We start from the raw sequence: 11,184 nt of genomic DNA, 5'->3' as shown, positions 1-11,184 counted from the left end.
CACTGTATGTCTGTGACATCAGTAATAAGCACTGTATGTCTGTGACATCAGTAATAATCAGTGATGCGTGGCACTGTATGTCTGTGACATCAGTAATAATCACTGTATGTCTGTGACGTCAGTAATAATCACTGTATGTCTGTGACATCAGTAATAAGCACTGTATGTCTGTGACATCAGTAATAATCAGTGATGCGTGGCACTGTATGTCTGTGACATCAGTAATAATCAGTGATGCGTGGCACTGTATGTCTGTGACATCAGTAATAATCACTGTATGTCTGTGACATCAGTAATAATTGGTGATGCGTGGCACTGTATGTCTGTGACATCAGTAATAATCACTGTATGTCTGTGACATCAGTAATAATCAGTGATGCGTGGCACTGTATGTCTGTGACGTCAGTAATAATCACTGTATGTCTGTGACGTCAGTAATAATCACTGTATGTCTGTGACATCAGTAATAATCGGTGATGCGTGGCACTGTATGTCTGTGACATCTGTAATAATCAGTGATGCGTGGCACTGTATGTCTGTGACATCAGTAATAATCAGTGATGCGTGGCACTGTATGTCTGTGACATCAGTAATAATCACTGTATGTCTGTGACATCAGTACTAATCGGTGATGCGTGGCACTGTATGTCTGTGACATCAGTAATAATCAGTGAATACGTTTACATGCACACAATATTCCACTATTATTTGGAAAATGACAATATTCTGAATTTGGTAAGGGTCATGTAAACAGCATATTCCATTTGCTTTTTCTGAATTTGCTCTTTTTCCAAATTTAGCATTTTCCCATTAAGACACCTGGGTTATTCCAGTATTATTCGGGTTTTAGGCGGATTCTTTGATCATGTATACAGCGCATTCGGAATATGCGTCTCAATCAGGGTTTTTACTGCAGTTTGCGATGCATGTTGCCTGTTTGCGGTCAGCTGATGTGTGCTAGAAAGCGCTAGAACAGGCGATAGAATCATAATAATCCATCATGTCTCTGGCATGCAAAAAGAAAAGCCGACATTTCTGATCGGGAGGAGATGAGAAACATCGATTTAAAGAGAGAGATATTTAAAGAGAGAGTAGGCTATAGTGCCCACGGAAGTCCACAATGCTTGCGAGCCTGCGAGGTAATAACGTAGCCTACTAGCCTACTTTTTACGAAAGACTTGGATGTGCAAATATCGCAACGTCAAACTTTTCAGCAGCAAGCTCCTGAAATGGACCAAGTGATGCTGGTAAGAATAGAGTCGGTGCTGCTCTGTCTCTCTCTCCCCGTCCTCCCTCACGTGTCGGGGAGGGCGAGCTACGGCTGCATGTAAACGGGAATATTAGTGGATTATTCTTTAGTCGGAATATTGTCATTTTCCGAATATGGGCAAAAACCAGAATATTGTGTGCATGTAAACGCAGTCAGCGATGCGTGGTACTGTATGAACAGAGGAATGTTTTCAACGCTAGATGAGTCTCAAAGATGCACAATAAACACTCCACAGACCCTCCGTTTAGAGCAGGTGGTTCAGGAAGTGTCAGTGCTGCTATTACCCACTGCCTTCTGTTCTTAAGGTCCTTACACATCGGGAGCGGTTTTTTTCATGCGATTAATTCGCACGTCAATAATATTTTCCGAACCTATATCAGTTAATGCAACCGTGCATACCAACGGCGAGGTTTCGCCGAGCGTTATTGCGGGGTTTATTTTTTCGAACCACGGTCGATTTTTCAGAAATTCCGACCTGTACACATCTGTGGCTGTCATTGACAGGTAGGTCAAAACTCGCATCGCAATTTCGTGCCGTATATTCGCATCGCTCTTGATGTGTAAGGACCTTTACTGTCACCATGTCCCAACTTCAGGTTTTGACACTATGTGATACAATAGTTACATTTCACAATGAGACGGAAAAGAAGAAGAAGAAAAAGAAAAACTCACTCTGACAAATTTATCGAGAACACAAAATGAAAACAATGATAGCTGGAAATGAACTCATGCCATCCTGATGGCGGCGGCTGAGGTCGTCGGGAGGTTTCCTTGTATTTGCGAGCCTGGGGCATGTGGCCTGAGTAGGTCTGAAAGTGGTTCTGAAAGTGAGCCATGCATGTGCCACACATGACATGTGCCACACATGACATGTGCCACACATGACATGTGCCACACATGACGTGCCACACATGACATGTGCCACACATGACATGTGCCACACATGACATGTGCCACACATGACGTGCCACACATGACATGTGCCCACTAACATGTGCCACACATGACATGTGCCACACATGACATGTGCCACACATGACATGTCACGTAGAGACAGAATATTGTGTTTACACTTCACACACCGGTCCACTATCCAGCCTGCTAGTTACAGTTTGATTGTTACTGCTACTCTATGACGATCATTGTAATGATGATTACCACAGTGGGCAACACACTGACATCAGTTTAACTGTAGGATTGTGGTTCACACAGGAGTCATACATATGGCAATACGCAGCCGCAAATGGCCCGACGGTGTGTTGGCTTGGAGAGAACCCATATCAAACACTTAGGTGGTCTTTCCCTCCGACTCCACTGTTTCCTGTCCTCCTCTCAAGTTGTATATTCCAATTATCTCCGTCCCCAGCTCTTCTTGCTTGTCTCAGTGGCTTTACTGCTGGTGTTGCTTCAGGCTGAAAACAAAACACAGGAATAGGATTTGTTAGTGTTGTTTGTCGCTGACACGCAGGCAGATCCGACACGACAGGGCTCCTTAACCGCGGGGGGAATTGTGTCCGATGGGGGAAAATATTCTGTTTCTACCTCTTCTCCTCATGTTTAGTGCCATGCTAAATCCCTGGCAGGACATCTCATGTTTGTGCCATGCTAAATCCCTGGCAGGGCATCTCATGTTTGTGCCATGCTAAATCCCTGGCAGGGCATCTCATGTTTCTGCCATGCTAAATCCCTGCAGGGCATCTCATGTTTGTGCCATGCTAAATCCCTGGCAGGGCATCTCATGTTTCTGCCATGCTAAATCCCTGCAGGGCATCTCATGTTTGTGCCATGCTAAATCCCTGCAGGGCATCTCATGTTTGTGCCATGCTAAATCCCTGCAGGGCATCTCATGTTTGTGCCATGCTAAATCCCTGGCAGGGCATCTCATGTTTGTGCCATGCTAAATCCCTGCAGGGCATCTCATGTTTGTGCCATGCTAAATCCCTGGCAGGGCATCTCATGTTTGTGCCATGCTAAATCCCTGCAGGGCATCTCATGTTTGTGCCATGCTAAATCCCTGGCAGGGCATCTAATGTTTGTGCCATGCTAAATCCCTGCAGGACATCTCATGTTTGTGCCATGCTAAATCCCTGCAGGGCATCTCATGTTTGTGCCATGCTAAATCCATGCAGGGCATCTCATGTGCCTCATGGTATATTCTTAAAATGGCGTTTGATCAATATAAATAAACCAAAGCCTCGCCGGTACAAAACAGATGTCCTGTGTGTGCAGAGATAGAACACTGGTTATTTTATTTTTATTTTTTGGGGGTTATTTTCTTGTTGCTTTTCCATGTGTGTGAGTGTGTAAATATGCGTATATAATGAGTATTGTAGTCATATATTTAGATAAATATATGAATGTGTGTGTATATTAATATGTATATATGTATACATGTTATTGTATGATGTGTATATATTATATTTATATTTTCATATTATTATATAATCTGAAACAGAATTACTAGTAAATATTACACAGTAGTATATAGACAGGGTTAGACCAGGAAGCTTGTTATTATTTATTATTTATGGAGAAGGGGTGGGAGTTAATAAGTTTTACTTCTTCCCACTCCTTTTCGAATATGTATATATTCTATTTTTCTTTGTTTCTGAAATGGCTTTTATTTTATTATTTTGCTTTCATATTCGAAATAAACACTTCAATCAATCAAAACTGTCCGCCTGCGTTGCTTTTATTCGGCTGCTTTCTCTCTGGGTGTAATGAAAATCTTTGTACAGAGAACAACAGCTCGACGGCAGTGTGAAGTATTAACCAGTAATCCTGTTTCACAATCGTCCCATAATTACAGGCGTCTATTATGCTCCTGTTTGGCTCTCCCTCAAATTAAAACAAAGGTGCCAGATAGGAGCATAAGCTGCCGTGTTGGAGGTGCAGTGACTGTGGATTTGGCTTTTATCTGGAGCTGCTGATTGTTCCTCACCGTGGCAGCCTGGTGCTGCAGCAGCATGCTTGATCACGATGACAGAAAGCAAATCCAGAGGCCACGTCGTCACATTTAATTAAAACAAAAGCGATATGTTTGAAGCACAACACCCACCTTACTACGAGTAAGCAGGCTTTTTATGGTGGAGTTTATCTGGACCCCCTTATTGGGACAGGGCCCCTGTCACAGAGGGCCTTTCATGGCATGGAATAGTTCAGAAATCCAAATCCAAATCTCTGCCAAATATAACTGAGACACAGCGTGCATGTAGGACTGCTCTGTCATTCAATTGCTTGCAAACAATAGCAAGCAACACATATCTGCATTATAGGGGTGGGGGAAAAAATCGATTCACCTAAGTATCGCGATTTTTAATGTCACGATTTTTTGGATCGATCTTTTATTCCAGAATCGATAATCGCAAATTAAAAAAAAAAAAAAAAAAAAAAAAAAAAATTTGGGTGCTTGCAGTCAGGCCACTCACTGAACAGCAGGCCAGGCGCCGCCTACTGGTTTACTAGTGGTTTTATTACTTTATTAGTTAGTCTGAAGTAATAATTACACTTCAGGGTTAAAGTGGGTGCATCTCATTGTAAAATTGGACTTCAAACGACCCAAATCTGGCTTCAAACGGCCCAAATTTCACGCGCGTTGGCCCATATCGGCCTGGCCTGCTTGGTATCTAATGCCCGGCCTGAATTATGATCCCAGTCCGCCCCTGTTTTTAACTATATCGCCCAGCCCTACTCATGATATATAATATACAGTCTCTAGTGTATGATTCAACTTTTCCCATGTTCTAATCTAGTGTAAAAAAGCAAACAAACTGAAAAAAGAAAAGAAAAAAATAAACAAAAATCGCAATAAATCGTAATATCGAATCGCAATAATCGTAGAATCGCAATACTTAAGAATCGCAATATAAATCGAATCGGCACCCAAGAATCGTGATAGTATCGAATCGGGAGATAAGTGAATCGCCACAGCCCTACTGCATTATGCTTGCAGACTTCTTCACACACACGCACACGCACACGCACACACACGCACACACACGCACACACACACAGGGTGGAAATTAGATGCTTGTCTTCGTACATGGCCATTGGTCAGGGCCTGAAATGGAAGTAAGCCACTCTAACACCTCAACAAATCCCACAATTGTCTTCGCAGTCCATCGGGCTTCAGTTGGAGCATTGCCCCAGACACTTAGAGAGAGAGAGAGAGAGGGGGTGGAGAGAGAGAGAGAGAGAGAGAGAGAGAGAGAGAGAGAGACACAGAGAGAAAGAGAGAGAGAGGGCTACACAGGCACCCTAGCTGTCAGCACCTATCCTGGTAATGGCTGTTAAAAACACTGGCCTCTACACCCTGTCTGCTCTGTCAGGACTCATCTAGCACTTTGGACTCTCACTGAGGTGTGCTCTGTTCACCTGGGTCGCTCTCTGGGAGGGTCACTGAGGTGTGCTCTGATCACCTGGCTCTCTCTCTGGGAGGGTCACTGAGGTGTACTCTGATCACCTGGCTCACTCTCTGGGAGGGTCACTGAGGTGTGCTCTGTTCACCTGGCTCACTCTCTGGGAGGGTCACTGAGGTGTGCTCTGATCACCTGGGTCGCTCTCTGGGAGGGTCACTGAGGTGTGCTCTGATCACCTGGGTCGCTCTCTGGGAGGGTCACTGAGGTGTGCTCTGTTCACCTGGGTCGCTCTCTGGGAGGGTCACTGAGGTGTGCTCTGTTCACCTGGGTCGCTCTCTGGGAGGGTCACTGAGGTGTACTCTGATCACCTGGGTCGCTCTCTGGGAGGGTCACTGAGGTGTGCTCTGTTCACCTGGGTCGCTCTCTGGGAGGGTCACTGAGGTGTGCTCTGTTCACCTGGCTCACTCTCTGGGAGGGTCACTGAGGTGTACTCTGATCACCTGGGTCGCTCTCTGGGAGGGTCACTGAGGTGTACTCTGATCACCTGGGTCGCTCTCTGGGAGGGTCACTAAGGTGTACTCTGTTCACCTGGCTCACTCTCTGGGAGGGTCACTAAGGTGTGCTCTGTTCACCTGGCTCACTCTCTGGGAGGGTCACTAAGGTGTACTCTGTTCACCTGGCTCACTCTCTGGGAGGGTCACTGAGGTGTACTCTGATCACCTGGCTCACTCTCTGGGAGGGTCACTGAGGTGTGTTCTGATCACCTGGCTCACTCTCTGGGAGGGTCACTGAGGTGTACTCTGATCACCTGGCTCGATTCGGCTTCCAGGGCGGCTGTTATTGTTCATTTTAATTTTTTAAGTATGCACACATCCACAGAGAATCGCATCAAGGGTTAATGACTTGCAGCTGACGGGGACGGAGTTTCTGCAAGCGGGACAAACGGAGGATATTTCTCTGTGTGGAAAACATATAGTGAAGGTAAACACTGCCCATCTGCTTATATTAACGACATTATAATGATATAAAGTGGGTTGATCATCGGCAAAGCCATCCTTTAACTCAAATCAACTCACAATAACTGTCAAACTAAATAAATGCTGCCAAACTGTTGACAGTTTTGGCGTTTGATCATGTGCAAAATAATGCATCAGCATTGTTTGTCGGTTAAGTTCTCCTTTACACACAAGAGCCATTTATTCGTGCGATTTATTTGCATGTCACTATTCTATTAAGTTCATATATACATATATATACATATACATATATACATATACATAGATATATAGGCAGATTAACTTGATATAATCTGCCAACAGCAGCATCTAAAGACAGTCATTGGCTAAAGATTAAACCATATTGATCCAACTGATCTTCATGAGATGACATGGAAAACAAAAGGATATGTCTGGGTACGGGGAATGAAAAAAAAAAACATTTCATTTGTTGGTTTCCTCAGCCTGCTACTTTGTCATCTTAGTGATTTTGAACCTTGAACTCTAGGGCTCCCAGCTGGTTTTTCTATCAGCATCTGGAATGACAGTCCAGTTCGGGGAAGGTGTTCCCACAGCGAGCCAGTTGAAGTCATCCACCTGGGTCCAGTTGTTTCGGTGCCGGTCCAGACCAGACGAGCTGAAGTCCTCATCCAGGGTGGGATAAGACCAGGAGAACGGGGCAAAGCTTACCCCGTGACAGTCCTCTATGATGGCTCGGCTGGTGATATGCAGGTACACCTGTGTGTCGGTGGTGTTGTGGGTCCTCAGCTGCTGGCAGGGGAAGGCCAGCGTGCTGTCCCTACAATGGTCCACGAACACAGAACTCGACACCGGCCCGGATAGGATCTCACAGCCACTGACATGCTTTATGTGCAGCGTGCTGGGCGAGCCAAGCAGACGGACCTTACAGTTAGTCAGGTGAGTCAACAGGACGTCCTGTCTCTGGATCTCCTCAGCCGTCTTAGTCAGAACCATATTGTCCATGCTGGAGAAGCCGCACTGCTCAGAGGCCACCGCTCCGTCCACCTTGGCACCGTCGGGGTCTGCAGGTGTGCCAGCATCAGCAGGTGGTGCAGCAGCAGCAGCAGCAGCAGCGACCTCCTCCTTAGCTTTGCTGCGAGCTCGAAAGGCAAACTTCTTGTGCAAAACCTCGTCTCTCTTCTCATCGAGGCTCGTTTGTAGCTTTTGCAGTGATGCTTGAGCTTGCCTCAGCTCGTATGGAGTGAGAAAGCCCACGCTGTCGTTGAGGAACTTCCGGAGACGCTGCGTTTTGGCCGTCACCTCCTTCAGCGTCTGGGCTGCGGCGGCCGGGCCCACACCGCTGCAGCCGGAGAGCAGCTCCTGGATGACAGGCCGCTCCTCGCTGAAAGCTCGCGAGAAGACATCTCTCTTTTCCTCCGTCGCCGACTCGCTCTCCTTCACTTCCTTCCTACGATTGGCGTCCTCTCTCCTCGCCTGGTCCCGTTTCAGCAGCCGCTCCGGGATCTTGAGCGCACCGCCTCCTCCGTCATGTCCGTCTCTTCCAGCCATGCTGCACTGACAGCTGCTGCTCTGCTGTTTGTTGCGGCAGTGATGCGGAAGTGATATCGTCACTCCGCAGCAAACACAGTTTTCATTGGCGGTTGTAGGTGGTTGTAGGTTTGCCGCCACGTTACTGGTGGAAGAGGGGAACCGTTTTTTTGTACATAAACCCGACATAATTGCTCGAGGGGACATCACTGATGACACCATCACTGACCACCGATGACATCACAATTGCTTAAGTGACATCACTGATCACATCCCTGACACTGTCACTGATGACCTCATCACTGATGACGTCATCAGCGTTATCTTCTTCTGTGGTGTTTTTTGGCAGTTGGCATCCTCTATGTTGCATTGCCGCCTCCTTCTCGATTTATCCATCCACTGTTTCCCTACATTCTGTAAAAGCCGATCGGCTCCTCCCTCGTGTCCTTCCATCGTCTGGTTCCCATCACCGTTATCCGTTCCTGACTGAATGAGTGAATGAATAACTCAGCCCAAAAAGCCTTCTGTTGACCACGCTCTGCTTCTGTTGACCACGCTCTGCTTCTGTTGACCACGCCTCGCTGCTTCTGTTGACCACACACTGCTGCTGTTGACCACACACTGCTGCTGTTGACCACACACTGCTGCTGTTGACCACACACTGCTTCTGTTGACCACACACTGCTTCTGTTGACCACACACTGCTGCTGTTGACCACACACTGCTTCTGTTGACCACACACTGCTGCTGTTGACCACACACTGCTTCTGTTGACCACACACTGCTTCTGTTGACCACACACTGCTTCTGTTGACCACACACTGCTGCTGTTGACCACACACTGCTGCTGTTGACCACACACTGCTGCTGTTGACCACACACTGCTTCTGTTGACCACACACTGCTTCTGTTGACCACACACTGCTTCTGTTGACCACACACTGCTGCTGTTGACCACACACTGCTGCTGTTGACCACACACTGCTGCTGTTGACCACGCACTGCTGCTGTTGACCACACACTGCTGCTGTTGACCACGCACTGCTTCTGTTGACCACGCTCTGCTTCTGTTGACCACACACTGCTTCTGTTGACCACACACTGCTTCTGTTGACCACGCCCTGCTTCTGTTGACCACACACTGCTTCTGTTGACCACGCCCTGCTTCTGTTGACCACACACTGCTTCTGTTGACCACACACTGCTTCTGTTGACCACACACTACTTCTGTTGACCACACACTGCTTCTGTTGACCACGCTCTGCTTCTGTTGACCACACACTGCTGCTGTTGACCACACACTGCTTCTGTTGACCACACACTGCTTCTGTTGACCACACACTGCTTCTGTTGACCACGCACTGCTTCTGTTGACCACACACTGCTTCTTTTGACCACACACTGCTTCTTTTGACCACACACTGCTTCTGTTGACCACGCCCTGCTTCTGTTGACCACACACTACTTCTGTTGACCACACACTGCTTCTTTTGACCACACACTGCTTCTTTTGACCACACACTGCTTCTGTTGACCACGCCCTGCTTCTGTTGACCGCACACTGCTGCTGTTGACCACACACTGCTGCTGTTGACCACACACTGCTTCTGTTGACCACACACTGCTTCTGTTGACCACGCACTGCTTCTGTTGACCACACACTGCTTCTTTTGACCACACACTGCTTCTTTTGACCACACACTGCTTCTGTTGACCACGCCCTGCTTCTGTTGACCACACACTACTTCTGTTGACCACACACTGCTTCTGTTGACCACACACTGCTTCTGTTGACCACGCACTGCTTCTGTTGACCACGCTCTGCTTCTGTTGACCACACACTGCTTCTGTTGACCACACACTGCTTCTGTTGACCACACACTGCTTCTGTTGACCACGCACTGCTTCTGTTGACCACACACTGCTTCTGTTGACCACACACTGCTTCTGTTGACCACGCCCTGCTTCTGTTGACCACACACTGCTTCTGTTGACCACACACTGCTTCTGTTGACCACGCCCTGCTTCTGTTGACCACGCCCTGCTTCTGTTGACCACACACTGCTTCTGTTGACCACACACTACTTCTGTTGACCACACACTGCTTCTGTTGACCACACACTGCTTCTGTTGACCACACACTACTTCTGTTGACCACACACTACTTCTGTTGACCACGCCCTGCTTCTGTTGACCACACACTGCTTCTGTTGACCACACACTACTTCTGTTGACCACACACTGCTTCTGTTGACCACACACTACTTCTGTTGACCACGCCCTGCTTCTGTTGACCACACACTGCTTCTGTTGACCACACACTACTTCTGTTGACCACGCCCTGCTTCTGTTGACCACACACTACTTCTGTTGACCACGCCCTGCTTCTGTTGACCACACACTACTTCTGTTGACCACACACTGCTTCTGTTGACCACACACTACTTCTGTTGACCACGCCCTGCTTCTGTTGACCACACACTGCTTCTGTTGACCACACACTACTTCTGTTGACCACACACTGCTTCTGTTGACCACGCCCTGCTTCTGTTGACCACGCCCTGCTTCTGTTGACCACACACTGCTTCTGTTGACCACGCCCTGCTTCTGTTGACCACACACTACTTCTGTTGACCACACACTGCTTCTGTTGACCACACACTACTTCTGTTGACCACACACTGCTTCTGTTGACCACACACTGCTTCTGTTGACCACGCCCTGCTTCTGTTGACCACACACTACTTCTGTTGACCACGCCCTGCTTCTGTTGACCACACACTGCTTCTGTTGACCACGCCCTGCTTCTGTTGACCACACACTGCTTCTGTTGACCACACACTGCTTCTGTTGACCACACACTACTTCTGTTGACCACACACTGCTTCTGTTGACCACACACTGCTTCTGTTGACCACCCCCTGCTTCTGTTGACCACGCCCTGCTTCTGTTGACCACACACTGCTTCTGTTGACCACACACTGCTTCTGTTGACCACACACTGCTTCTGTTGACCACCCCCTGCTTCTGTTGACCACGCCCTGCTTCTGTT

The 11,184-nt window shown here is 47.6% G+C and overlaps 1 pseudogene across 1 annotated transcript; it reads right to left on the bottom strand.

Moving 5' to 3' along the window:
• Positions 1 to 7,127: 7,127 nt before the first annotated feature.
• On the bottom strand, positions 7,128 to 8,153 carry LOC310796100 (tubulin-specific chaperone C pseudogene; annotated as a pseudogene). The gene has a single exon. The product of its transcript is annotated as a tubulin-specific chaperone C pseudogene (transcript).
• Between the last annotated feature and the right edge of the window lie 3,031 nt (positions 8,154 to 11,184).

Source organism: Poromitra crassiceps (genome assembly GCF_964638095.1).
Source record: "Poromitra crassiceps genome assembly, chromosome: 22".
Lineage (NCBI taxonomy): Eukaryota > Metazoa > Chordata > Actinopteri > Beryciformes > Melamphaidae > Poromitra > Poromitra crassiceps.
Note: the sequence above shows the minus strand (reverse complement) of the source record. Positions and strands in the feature narration are given on the sequence as shown.